Raw genomic sequence first — 13,669 nt, 5'->3', positions numbered from 1 at the left:
TTCTTCCAAGTTCTAAACCATTGGCTACAACCCATGAATTAGTATATAATTGCACATCTGGCCATTTCTCCTTTCATGCAAAGTGCACAACCAGATGCACTGCTCAAAGTTCTGCCCACTGGGAAGATTTCCCTTCACTGCTGTCCTGCATGAATGTCCTAGAAAGGGGCGGTAGTGCTGCCACTGTCCACTTTCGGGTGGTGCCTGCATATCCTGCAAAGCCATCTGTGAGCCAGTCCCTAGTCTTCTCTTCCTGTCAACTGATCATAGAGAACTCCCCATGAGGCCATCAGTGCAGGCTGGGGTTGGGGAGAGAAGGGCGGGTGGCAGAAGTGGAGATCATGGGCATTTGATCTCCTCATGTAACTTACTTGTGCCTTCAGGACCTACTCGAGCCCTATCACGTATATACCACTTCCATTTGATGATGGAATGCTGCTGCTCATGCCCCACATTATGGCTAGATGGGTCAGAAAGCACCCAGTTCATTCAGGTTGCATGGTGACTTGATGATACATGGTCAAATGTTCAGTTTCCACCAAAGCCCAGTAACAGGCCAAGAGCTGCCTCTCAAAAGGAGAGTAGTTATCTGCAGAAGGTGGCAGGGCCTTGCTCCAAAATCCTAGAGGACTCTGCTGTGATTCACCTGTGGGGGCCTGCCAAAGGCTCCAAACAGCATCCCTATCTGCCACTGACACCTCAAGAAGAGCAATTACAGGGTTCTTCAAAGACACAGGTGCTGCTCTCACAAATCTATTTCTCAAGGCATTGGTCAACAGTATATCTTCTGGACCTTCCCAGCTGGATGAGTATGTTTAAACTAATTAATCCACTCCACCATCCCAATCTCCCTAAGCCCTTGGATCCCTTCCTCTACATTAAACCAAGGGAGGTCAGGCATTTCCAGCTCACTTACAGCAGGCCACCTTTTCAGCTAACAAAGCAAATAAACTATTAGAACCTTTTTTAACTCCCTGAGCTGCAACACTAAATGCAGAGTCCCTATTTAGTGGGCCCAAATCAATAAATTCAGCCTGATCCAACTCTATGTTCCTTCCACCATTATCCCATCCCCTTAATATCCATTCCCACTGTTCTCCAGATTTCTGTTTACATAAACCAGAGAACTCAAACAGTTCTTCTCAAGTGTAGTGCACCTCCTCGTGGGTCACACTCAACCTCACTTCCAGGGGCCCACTGGGACTTCAGTTACAGGTCCAGAAGCAAACAGGGCTGTTGGGGGTGGCTTCGGAGGAGAATCAACATTATTTTGCCTGGAAACAGGCTTGAGGAGGCCATCACTGTTGTTTCAGGCAGTGCAGGGTTAATCTCCTCAAAAGTGGAAAGGCTGATGGCAGCATGGGTCGGGGAGGGAATGTTGCCACTACAGAGGATAGGGCAGCTGTTCCTTCCGGCAAAAAAGTCTCATCAGAGTTTACAAACTCAGTGTCCCCAGTTTCATTAGGGTCCTCTCACAAGTCCCCATTCCAAGTTTCAGGGTCCCATTCTTTTCCAATCAATGCCCTCACTTTAACAGTAGACACCTGGTGAGGCTGTGCATCCATCTTTCATTGCAGGTCAGCCACTCACATGATAAGAGCTTGTATCTGTTTATCCACAATTTCAGCTCTTTCTCTACAGAAGATAAAACTCACTTGGGACAATCTTAGCAGATTTGAGGATTAGTATCTGCTTCTGAAGCCAGGAAACAAAATCCCTGAGTTCATCATTTTCTTTCATCACTTTGTCCACTAAACTTAGGAGCAACCACTAGCTTCTTTACGTTCCTTGGTTCTCCATATATGGTCCAGGAGTCACTAAACTCCTTGCCTCTCACAAGCGGTGAATTAGGAGTGTCAAATGCATTTATTTTGCATGACTCTCTAAACAATTCACATTAAGGACTAATGAGCGTTCTCCATACTATTAGAAGTAGAGTCCTTAGCATTTTGCGGTCTAATCATATTAAGAAGTCAACTCCAGAAACCCAAAAACCAATGAAACAATTCCATCCTTAATATTCTTTTCCTCTACAACTACTCCTGGTACCAAAATCAGTATTACTCAGGATTCCCTAGAGGGACAGAACTAATTTTGTGTGTGTGTGTGTGTGTGCGCGCGCATGTGTGTGTGTGTAGGAGTTTATTAAGTATTAACTTACACAATCACAACGTCCCACAATAGGCTGTCTACAAGTTGAGGAGCAAGGAGAGTCAGTCCGAGTCCCCAAACTGAAGAACCTGGAGTCCAATGTTGGAGGGCAGGAAGCATCCAGTATGGGAGAAAGATGTAAGCTGGTAGGTTAGGCCAGTCTCTCCTTTTCACATTTTTCTGCCTGCTTTATATTACTGGAAGCTGATTAGACTGTGCCCACCAGATTAAAGGTGGGTCTGCCTTCCCCAGCCCACTGACTCAAATGTTAATCTCTTTTGGCAACACCCACACAGACACACCCAGGATTAATACTTTGTATCCCTCATGGGCTGACTCAAATGTTAATCTCTTTTGGCAACACCCACACAGACACACCCAGGATTAATACTTTGTATCCTTCAATCCAATCAAGTTGACACTCAGCGTTAATCATCACAATAACTATGCTTAATAATATTTGAAAAAAATTAAGATTATGAGAGATTTTTCAATAAGTAAAAAATCCCAGCAGATTAAAAAAATAAAACAACCAAAAACATAATACAACTTCAGACATTGAAAACTGTAATTATCAAATATGAAGACAATGAATAGGATAAAAGGCAGATTATACATAGCTGAAAAGGGAATTTATGAAATGACATATGAATATTAAAGCACTGATCTTGTATTCTGAAACTTTGCTGAAGTTGTACATCAGATCTATGAGCCTTTGGGCAGAGATAATGGGGTTTTCTAGTAAAGAATCATATCATCCGTGAAGAGAGAAGTTTGACTCAATCCCTTTCTATGTGGATGACTTTTTATTTCTCTCTCTTGCCTGATTCTCTGGCTAGGATGACCAGAATTGCTGAATTGGAGTAATGAGAGTAAGTATCCTTGTCTTGTTCCTGTTCTCAAGAAAAATGCTTCCAGCTTTTGCCCTTTCAGTATGATGTTGACTGTGGGTTTGTCATAGACAGCACTTAGTGTTTTGAGGTATGTTCCTTGAATGCCTTATTTGTTGAAGGTTTTCAACACGAAGCAATGTTGAATCTTATTGAGTGTTTTGTTTGTTTGTTTTTAGTTCTGTTTATGGGACAGATCACACTTATTGATTTGTATGACAAACCAACCTTACATCCCAGGAATAAACCCTACTTGATCATGGTGGATTGGCTTTTTGCTGTGCTCCTGGACTCGATTTGCTAGTATTTTTTGAGGAATTTTGTATCTATGTTCATCAGGGATATTTGTCTGAAGTTTTCTTTTTTCATTGTGTCTGTCAGGTTTTGGTATCAGAATGATGCTGGCACAGGAGGCTGAGGATCAGGAGACTATTGGGTCCTATGCTGATAATCTGCATAATGAAATAATGTGTACACCAAACCCAAGATGCAATTTATCCATGTAACAAACCTGCACATGTACCTCCTAAGCCTAAAATGAAAGTTGGAAGGAAAGGAAAAACGTATATGAAAACATTACTGCGAGGTAGTACAAGCAGCTTAATTGTGGTCAGAGAACATTGCATGCATGATACAGATTCTTTGAAATTTGATGAAAATTGCTTTATAGCTGACCTGCTAAATGGTTAATTTTTGTAAATAATTGATATAGCTCAAGAATACTATGTATTTTTGCATTGACTGGAGTGTTCTGTACTTTTGCAGTAGATCAAGTAGCCAGTCATGTTGTTCACATGTATTTTTTTCCACGTGCTTATTTTTTCATTTGTCCATTTACTTCTGTCAATCATTGCTTTTTGCATTTTGACACTATGTTATTAAGCATGCCACAAACTACTCCTGGTATGTTGAACATCTTTGTTATATAGTATATGACCATCTCAATGAATAGAGAATAATCATGCTATGAAATCCAACACCCACTCATGAATAATAAAAACAAATTTTTATCTAACTATAAATAAAAGAGCACTTATTTTGTCCAACAAGGAAGATATCAAAAAGAAACATAAAATGTTAAAGCACTCATTTCAAATCAGAAGCAATACAAACATGCTTTTCATTACCACTAACATTCAACATAATACTGGAAGTTCATGTCAATGCAATAATACAGCAATAAGATATAAAATATATAAGGATTGGTAATGAAGAAACAAAACTGTCATTTTTCAGATGATAGAATAGTCCAAAAAGAAACCTGGAAAGATGTATATATAAATTATTCAAATTATGAAGAGATTTTAGCTCGTCTGCCAGATGTAAGAACAAATATAAAAGTTAGCTGCATTCCTATAAATCAAGAAGAAATTGTTAGAAAACTTAATCTAATAAAATAAGGAAATATATTTATAACAGTCGCACAAAAAACATAAAGAAACTAAACAGTGGAATTCTGGGAGCCAGTTTGTACAGCTTTCAAGAAGTCACTATTAAGTTTTTAAGAATTTTGTGAGCCAGTTGTTAAATAAGATCATAATTAAAAATTACATTATATAAACTTGTAATTATTAATAATTACTACATTTTGTGATTATTTACATTGTTGAGGTTATTGGCATCTATTGTTTCCGTTTTGTGGCAATACTATATAATGGCACACTACTCCACATCTCTTCTCAACTCCCCCATTCAGTGACATCATGTCAGTAACTTGATATTGGCCATGGTAGGAGAATTTACAGCATGGAAATCAGCAAATCTACAAGCTGTTCCCCTTCTCCCACTCCCCAGATAAGCTATTGTGAAACATTTACTGGCACATCACCAAACCAAAGAACAAATCTATCACAAGATGTTAAAGACCTTTATGGAAAAAAATTATTAAAAATTAATTTATTGAGCACTTACTATATACCAGGGACTATTCCAGGAAATAATCAGGCAGATAAAACTCTTTGTTGTCATTTATATCAAGGAGAAACAACATGTAATATGAGGTTAAGAATTATGGTAGTAAAATAAAAATATTCTAGAAGAGGGTGGGGTTTCTTTTTAAATAGGCTGGATGGTAAAGACTTCATTGAGAAGGAAAAAGCTAATTAAAAACCTAAATAAAAAGAGAAATAAAGCTAGATAAATTGAAAAGTATAACACATTCACAGATTAAAACCCCAAAATATTTCAAATTTGGGGAATTTTAATCTGTGAATGTGTTATACTTCTGCATTTCATAAAATCTGTAACTTTATCACAAATTTATCTATACATGGATTGCCAGTCAAAATCTCAAAAGTTTTTGGTAGAATTTGATCATCTAATTCTAAAATTTACATGAAAGAACAAAAGCCCAAGAATAGCCAATGTTTCAGAAGAGCAAAGTTGGGAACTCCTGCCCTATTAATTATTAATATAATAATTAATATATACAATATATAATATATAACATATGTATGTTATATATTATTATATATTGTATAATTAATATTATTAATATGCTGTTAATATTAATATGTTAATAATATAATAATTAATAATATATACACTAATATACAACAATACTATGTATACAATAGTAGATATATTAATTTATTGTAAGGTTATAGTGATTAATAAAATATGGCATTAGCACGGGTACAGCACCCAGAAACAGATCTCACAGATTTAGAAAATTGATATGCCAGAGATAGCATAAGAGATCAGTGAAAGAACAGGGAAAGGCTATTATAACTAGTGTCTAGGGAAAGCTTTAAAACAGCTGGACAAAAACTTAGGAAAATACCTCCATAATCTTAGTTTACAGAAGAATTTCTTAAATAAGAAACATACAATCCATAGAGGGAAGAAACTTAGGAATTCAACTATATTAAAATTACAAACTTTTGTTTATCAAAAGAAACATCAAAGAAACGAAAAATAAGCCACAGTAAAATGATATGATGTCTGTCATTTGCTTGTGGGGGAGGTAGTGACTCGTGAGTACCTGCTTGATGAAATAAGAGTAACCATGAATTAAAGAAATGGATACTGCTGTAGCTGAGCAGTGGGTACCACTATTCCATCTACTTTCATATGTGTTTGAAATCACCACCATTCACAGAAAACATTCAAAACACATATTGAAAAAAAGATTAATACTCAAAGCATTTAAACAACTCCTAAAATGTTAATAAGAAAAACAGGATTCAGTATAAAAGAAAACAGCCACCAGATATAAATATGTTTTCTACACAAAAGAAATATTGTCACAGGATCCTTTAGGTGTTGATTCACCAGCTGGAAACCTCTGTGGCCAGGGGCACCTTTGCCCAAGTTTTTACTCGGGCCTGCTGGGCTCATCCCACCCACTCAGACTGGCAGACTGTGCTCAGCTCACACTACTGGTCTGACTCTCATGCCAGTCAAGGGCAGGCCAGGCACGGAGTGGTGAGGGGTGTGTGAGCAATCGAGTGTGGGGTCCGGTCACTGCGCACAGCCATGCACACTGGCTGTGGTGGGGTGCTTAGCTCTGGGTTCTGAGATGGGTGCCGGCTCCCTATGAGGCTGTGACTGGACCAGGTGTACCACAAGCAACTTCCACGGCTGGAACTGGGGAACACAATGGCACCCAGAAGCTTGAAGATGCCAGGAACTGCAGAGCCCCAGAGAGGGTGTCATAGCCCTGGCTTGGTGAGCTCCTAGGTCTAGGCTCCCCAAGGGGCCACAGCCTTTCTCTCCTCTCTTCTTTCCCTCTTGTCACCTGCAACATGGCAAGCAAGGGGCATGTTTTAGCTGTTTGTGTTATAGCTCTTTTAGCCCCAACATTTGGCAGGTCCTGAGTTCTTGTCCTGTGTCCAGGAACAATGAGGTATGCAGACAACTGGAAGGTGAGCAAGATGAAGAGGGGCTTTAGAGAGTGACAAAACAGCTAAGAGGAGACCCTCAGTGGGTAGCTCCTATCTGCAGGCAGGGGGTCCCAACAAGTATTCAGTTCTCAGTGGAGAAGAAACCCCCAGTGGGTAGCTCCTCTCTGCAGCTGGTACTCCCAATATCTGCCCAGCTCTCAGCAGAGGAGACACTGGAGTGCTCCTCTCTCAGCAGAGAGGAGATCCTGTAGTGAGTAGCTCCTCTCTTAGCAGAGAGGAGACCCTGTAGTGGGTAGCTCCTCTCTGCAGCTGGTAGTCCTGACATCTGCCCAAATCTCAGCAGAGAAGAGACCATGGAGTGGGTCGTTCCTCTCCACAGGCAGGTCATCCAGTCATCTCCTTGAGTCTGGCTGAGTTCAGAGTTTTCATGGGCTTCAGAGAGGAGGAAGTGTGTACTAATTGGTTCATGGGTGGCCGTGGGTGGGCCCAGTAAAAGCATCATATGTTCCCATTCTTGTCCATCAGCCAGGCCCCCAGGCTTCAGGGCCCTCCCTGGCTTGAAGATGGGGCTTGAGAAGGGACCCACCCCTTTCTGCCCAGGAGTCTATCTGCCTCCTGTCATTGCCCAGGCTCTTTGTGCCAAGGAATACCTGCAGGCCCCGGCAGCCACCTTTAGCCTCCCTCCCATGCTTGTCAGTGCCCAACGTCTGGAGGGGCCGAGGTGGCAGGGGTCTAGCATGTCCACATTGCCCCAAGTGGCTGGATTGTGAAAGCAACCAGGCTCAGCCTCAACTTTGCTCTAAAATGGGAGTGAGCATCAGGAGCGGGGAGAGGTCAGGCAGCAGGAGCAGGCACTTCCAAGCTGCAGGGAAGAGGGGCTTCCCAGGCCATCAAGAGCACAGAGATGGCAGGCCTGCAGCTGTGGCTGGATGGCGACAGCTGTTCCCCAGGACAGCGGGGCTCCTGCCTGCTTCCAGCCCCCAAGAGCACAGGGATACCTGAGTCTGCAGCCACAGCTTGGGTGGCTGCAGCTTCACCCGGGAAGTGCAAGGCTCCTAACCTGCCAACTTGGAAGGGGACGGGGCTTCTACCTGTTCCCAGCTCCCATCAGCTCCATGGAGCTGCAGCCCTGGCCACACCTCCCTCACTGTAGCCAGTGTGTTTGCAGTGGTCACTCCAGGTGGGCTGCTGCTGCCATCAATATGAAAGATCAATAAATATGAAAAGATATTTCAACCTCATTTGTAATCAGGGAAATTAAAATTAAAACCATGAAGAGGTAACATATTACATAGATGGGTAAAAATTGTAGTCTGTTGTGTAAGTAAATAAGAACTGACCTGCAGCTGATAAGAGTACAAATTAGTACAACCAACCTGGATAATCATTTGGCATTATCTAACAAAGTTGAAGATACACATAACATATAACCTTACAATTTGACTCCTAGGTATATTTGTTATCTGTAAATTTGTACCCAAAGAGACATGTTACAAGAATGTTCTTAGCAACAACATCTGAAATGGCAAGAAAACTACAAACAACCAGAATTTCCACTAAGAACAAAAAAAGATTTTTTGTGTTATTTTCCTTCAACAGAATATGGTAATAAAAGTAAATACCTCAGTCATAAATGGCAACATTGCTATATCTCAGAAAAATGAAGTTGAGTGAAAAAAGCAAGTCTTGGCAGTGTATATTATATGAGTATGATATCAAATCCACAAATGAAAAATAACATATTAACTGAATGCATTTATACCTCATAAAATATGAAGACAGGCAAATAATTACAAACATATAATTAATTATAGGAATTTCCACTGGAAGGAGGCAGTAGAGTGGGGGAAGACCAGAGAGATGTCCATAGAAGGCTTCAGGATATTAGTTGCTTAAGCTGAGTGGTAGGTAGAAGATTATTCCTTTCACTATTATTCTTTAAACTTACAAATATTTTATATTTTTTCTATATTTACTTGATATATTTCAAAATGCATATATCACTGCTAAAAAGGACAACGTATATAGCAACTTCAGTGGAAGAGATTTTTTTTACTGCAATGTGAGATGACAACCACTGAGATCTGTAATGATCTCTGTGATCTAGAAACTTTCTACTTTTCTACTTTATATTATTAATGCCCCAAAACTGTACAGAAAAGCACAGAGCTAAACATCAGAGAACAAAGAGCTAGAAAACACTTAGTGGGAAAGAATGAGATATGTCCTTCTATCATGTCATAAAACACCTGCCATATCCTTCATTTGATAAAAGATATTAAGAAAACTCAAGGGCCCTCAATAGTCCTGCAGTTGCCTTCCTCTCTCTTCAGGTGTGATTCCCATCATTTTCATCTTGAATCAAATGACAGGCAGAGAAAATTCATGGTCCCATCCTCTCCCTGGTGTAACCTCGCATCAATTTGTTATCAAGCATAACCTATTTAGCTCATTGCAAGACCTCAACACTTTAGCGCTGTCAGCAGGTAAAAGCCATCTAAAATCCAAGCCAGATTCAATACATTAATAAAGATTATAAACTTTAAAAAAAAGAGTACACTCAATTTAACACACTATATTAAGGTAAACAGCAATGAATAGAAAGAATCAACGTTCAATGTCAACCCTAAGCTAATGCAGTCATCTCCTGGCTGGTCTCCTGCTTCAAGTTTATTCAGTCAGTCAATTCTACACATACATCCAGTTAAATAACATATTGGGTTAATTAGTTGACTACTATTGTTTCTCTCACTAGAAAATGCATTTTTTGAGCAAAGGAAATATATTTTATTCGTCTTCAAATGTCCAGCATTAGGTATATAGTAACACTCAATAAATATTAAATAAATGAATGAATAAAGATATAATCACAGAATACATAAGCAGTCATCTATTCAATGCCTTTGTTTCACAGGTGAGAAAAATGAGACCATCTAGATTTCTCAAAATGCCCACACGGTTGTTTCATTTGCATCCTTACTGAACTCAATAGAAACAGAGCCAGCCAGTAGGAGATACACACACGGAGATTTATTATAGTGGAATTGGCTCATGCAATTATGAAGGCTGAGAAGTCCCGCAATCTGCCATCTGCAAGCAGGAGACTCAGAAAGCCAGCACTGTAATTCAGTCCAGGTCTGAAAGCCTGACAACCATCAGAGCTGATAGTGGAAATTCCAGTCTGAGAAACAGAGATGAGATGAGATGTTCCAGCTTAAGGCAAGAAGCAACAGGGGCAAATTCCTCCTTTCTCTCCATTTTGTTCTATTCAGGACCCCAAAAGATTGGTGCCTGCTCACACTGGAGAGGGCAATCTACTTTACTGAGTTCACTGATTCAAGGGCTAATCTCATCTAAAAACATCCTCACAGACACACCCAGAACTGATATTAAACCTGGGCATCGTGTGGCCATTCAAGCTGACGCATAAAACTGTCACAGTGTTAAAAGGTACATCAAAATAGCACTACCTTCCTACAGAATACAGGTTTTTCAAAATGTAAAAGAATCATTCATTTTGAATTTTCATTTTCTCAAATTTTAATTTTCATTTGAGTTTGATTTATTGAGTGGACAGCTTGTGAGTCCACTCTGAATTCAAGACTACAGTCTAAAAACAGCTACCAAAAATTGTAAATTCTGCATTTGCAGAATTCTAACATGACTTTAGGAGTAATCACCATGGACTTAATTGCATTAAACATCACACATATATTTTAATCTATTTGGACTAATTTAACAACTACTATTTCTACTGTTCATATCAATTATTTTGCAAAGATAAATGTTACCGATTTCCCGGTGAAGCCATAAGAACCCGAGGATAGAGCCCCTCAGTGCCCCGTTTACATTTCTCTTTTTTCATAGCTTAGCTTCCATGAATTTCCTTTACTTTCTCGGCTACTAATGTAAAGGGATGTTTGTTGTAGCTAACTTAGCATTTCTATATGTTTGTAGCAGGAGGGTTTTTTCAGATGTAAAATCTATCATAGTGTAATTAAAGGAAGTTTAACCTGCTCCCTAAGAAAGAAATTGTTTTCCATCTCTATATTTTTCTCATCCTGCTTTTGTTGAGGGACTTAGAAATGTATAAAATGTTCTATGAAATTAAAAGTATCAAGAGTAAATGGATACCACAAGAACGATATACATGATCTTTGCCATTGACTAGGTAGACAAGAATCACAAGAAACAGTCACAACATCTCCACCTCCACTGGACTGAAGAAAACATTAAACTCCATTAGTGGTCTTTGATTCTGCTCTGAAAAGATCACCAGCATCTTTAAGCTGAAGGCAGGATGAGCAATGTCCAGTGGCAGAACACTGTCTAGTACATTATCCATCTCCAATTGAGGCACATTATATTAAAAGCATTTTTATTAGATTCTACTCAGTCATCCTTGAAGGAGAGAGACAAAACTTTGAAGCTGACATTAAAACATGCTTCTACACTTAGAAAAGTTTTTTCTACTGAAGGGATTAAGATAATTATCCAAAAGCCTGATGACCATAATTGAGAAAACGTTTAGATCCAAATCACATCATGTGTGTGACCTTTGGCAAATCACTCCATAATCCTGGGCCTCTTATTTCGTCTGTTAGCTGAGCTTGTTGGCTTTCCAACTAGGATACATTATGACTGTATGAAGGACATATCATGGAGATAAAGGATCGGTTTTCAAAACCGGCACATTATTATGAAATTGTTATAGGAAAGGGGTCCCACCTGATCCAGGCTCCCAGAGAGGGTTCTTGGATCTCATGCAAGAAAGAATCCAGAGTGAGCCTATAAAGTGAAAGAAAGTTTATTAAGAGAGTAAAGGAATAAAAGAATGGCTACTCCATAGACAGAGCAGCCCAGAGGGCTGCTAGTTGCTCATTTTTATGGTTATTTCTTGACGATATTCTAATTAAGGGGTGGACTATTCATGCTTCCCCTTTTCAAAAGCATACAGGGTAACTTTCTGATGTTGCCATGGCATTTGTAAACTGTCTTGGCACTGGTGAGTGTGCAGCAGTGAGGACAACCAGAGGTCACTCTCATTGCCGTCTTGGTTTTAGTGGGTTTTGGCTGCCTTCTTTACTGCAAATCATTTTATCAGCAAGGTCTTTATGGCCTGTATTTTGTGCCGACCTTCTGCCTCATCCTGTGACTTAGAATGCCATAAGCATTTGAGAATGCAGCCTGGTAGGCCCTAGCCTCATTTTAACCTGCCCTTATTCAAGATGGAGTTGTTCTGGTTCACACACCTCTGACATTCCTCCCCTCCCTTTTATAAGAGAACCCTTAATCCTAAGGGTTGCAGAGGGATGAAGATCCATCTTCTGTAAGTTCTTCAGGCTGAATAGGGGCAATGATATTCCTACCTCACTATTAGGGTCTCTTGTATTCAAGGTAGAGAGGAGCTCAGTCAGAAAGCATCAGTATGGTGAGGGTCATTCATAACTCTTGAGTTTTGACAAAAGGTGCTATATGAAAGATAAATAAGTGTTTAAGAAAACATTTAATAAGCTTGTCCTGCATTCCTACACCAAGAATACAACAGTAAAATATTCCAAAACAGTAAAGCAAAATAAGTAAAATTATCTCAAATAAACTAAATTAGGCGGCTTTCCATGAACTGGGCAACTGTTGGAACCAAGCTAACATGGGGTTGCCACATGATTCCAATATGTGCCCATGATTAGAATACTAATCGAGATTTTTACATTACCCATCTCTCTTGTTTCTTTTGAGCTGCTGTCAGATTACTGGATGGTTCACAGGAATAAGTAACATTAGACTAAATTGAAGAAACAAACTTAAAATCAACTGATGAGACTAGAATTTAATAATAAATGTACCAGAGTTCTTGAAACATAATATTTCTATCTCCAGTTTTCCATCTTTACTAAAGACAAATCATGGTAAGATTGATTTGCTTTATTATACTTGGCCACTTTATTTGTATAAAGTGTAGCAAGAATAATTATTTTTCACATAAGCTCTTTTTAAATAGGCTTTGATGGAACTCTGTTCCATAGAAGCAATCTCAATTAAGACTCTTTTAAAGGTGAGCACAGTCATGGGTTTGTACCATCAAATATCTATGAATTGAGTAAATTCCTCTCCTTATAAGGTCCCAAGATAACTTTGGGCTACTGGACTTGATAGAAAGTGGCATTCTTTACTTACCACAGGTCAGAAACCCTGTACAGGAACTGTGGAGACAAGGTATGAGACATTTCCCCAAAGGGCTTTTATTGGCTCTACAAGTCAAATTTGATTCCTTAAAGGAAAGCATGCCATTCCAGCCAAGGCCTTGGTAAAATAACCAGTTTTTCCTATTGTGTCCTGTTATAAAAGGAAACAGATTCTTATCGCACTTATGCAAATAACTACATTGCCATAAATTAAGGATACTCATAAATAGTTTCTAAATTATGGACAAATCAGGTAGAGAGAAACAAATATGCTCCAAATTTTGTTCATGAGTATACTTTACTCAATTGCTACAAGCTGTAAATAGCTCAAAAGAAAAGTTTTCTCAACTCTGAAAAACAGAACAAAGTATCAGCAGCATTTTAAGCAAAAAGGTAAAAAGATTACTTCAGATTTCTTTAGTTGAGTTTATGTATTTAACTCTTGTTTGATATTCATGAATATTTCAGCTCTCAATGAGAGTCCTGAAAGTTGTTTCCTTTATCTAATGTTACAATTTCAGAAACAGTTATCAGAAACCTGCATTTAAGTGCACCTGTCAAAGTCTTATACCTGACTATACACCTTCTTGTAAAGATG

This window comes from Mandrillus leucophaeus, unplaced genomic scaffold (genome assembly GCF_000951045.1).
Source record: "Mandrillus leucophaeus isolate KB7577 unplaced genomic scaffold, Mleu.le_1.0 Scaffold1167, whole genome shotgun sequence".
Lineage (NCBI taxonomy): Eukaryota > Metazoa > Chordata > Mammalia > Primates > Cercopithecidae > Mandrillus > Mandrillus leucophaeus.
Note: the sequence above shows the minus strand (reverse complement) of the source record.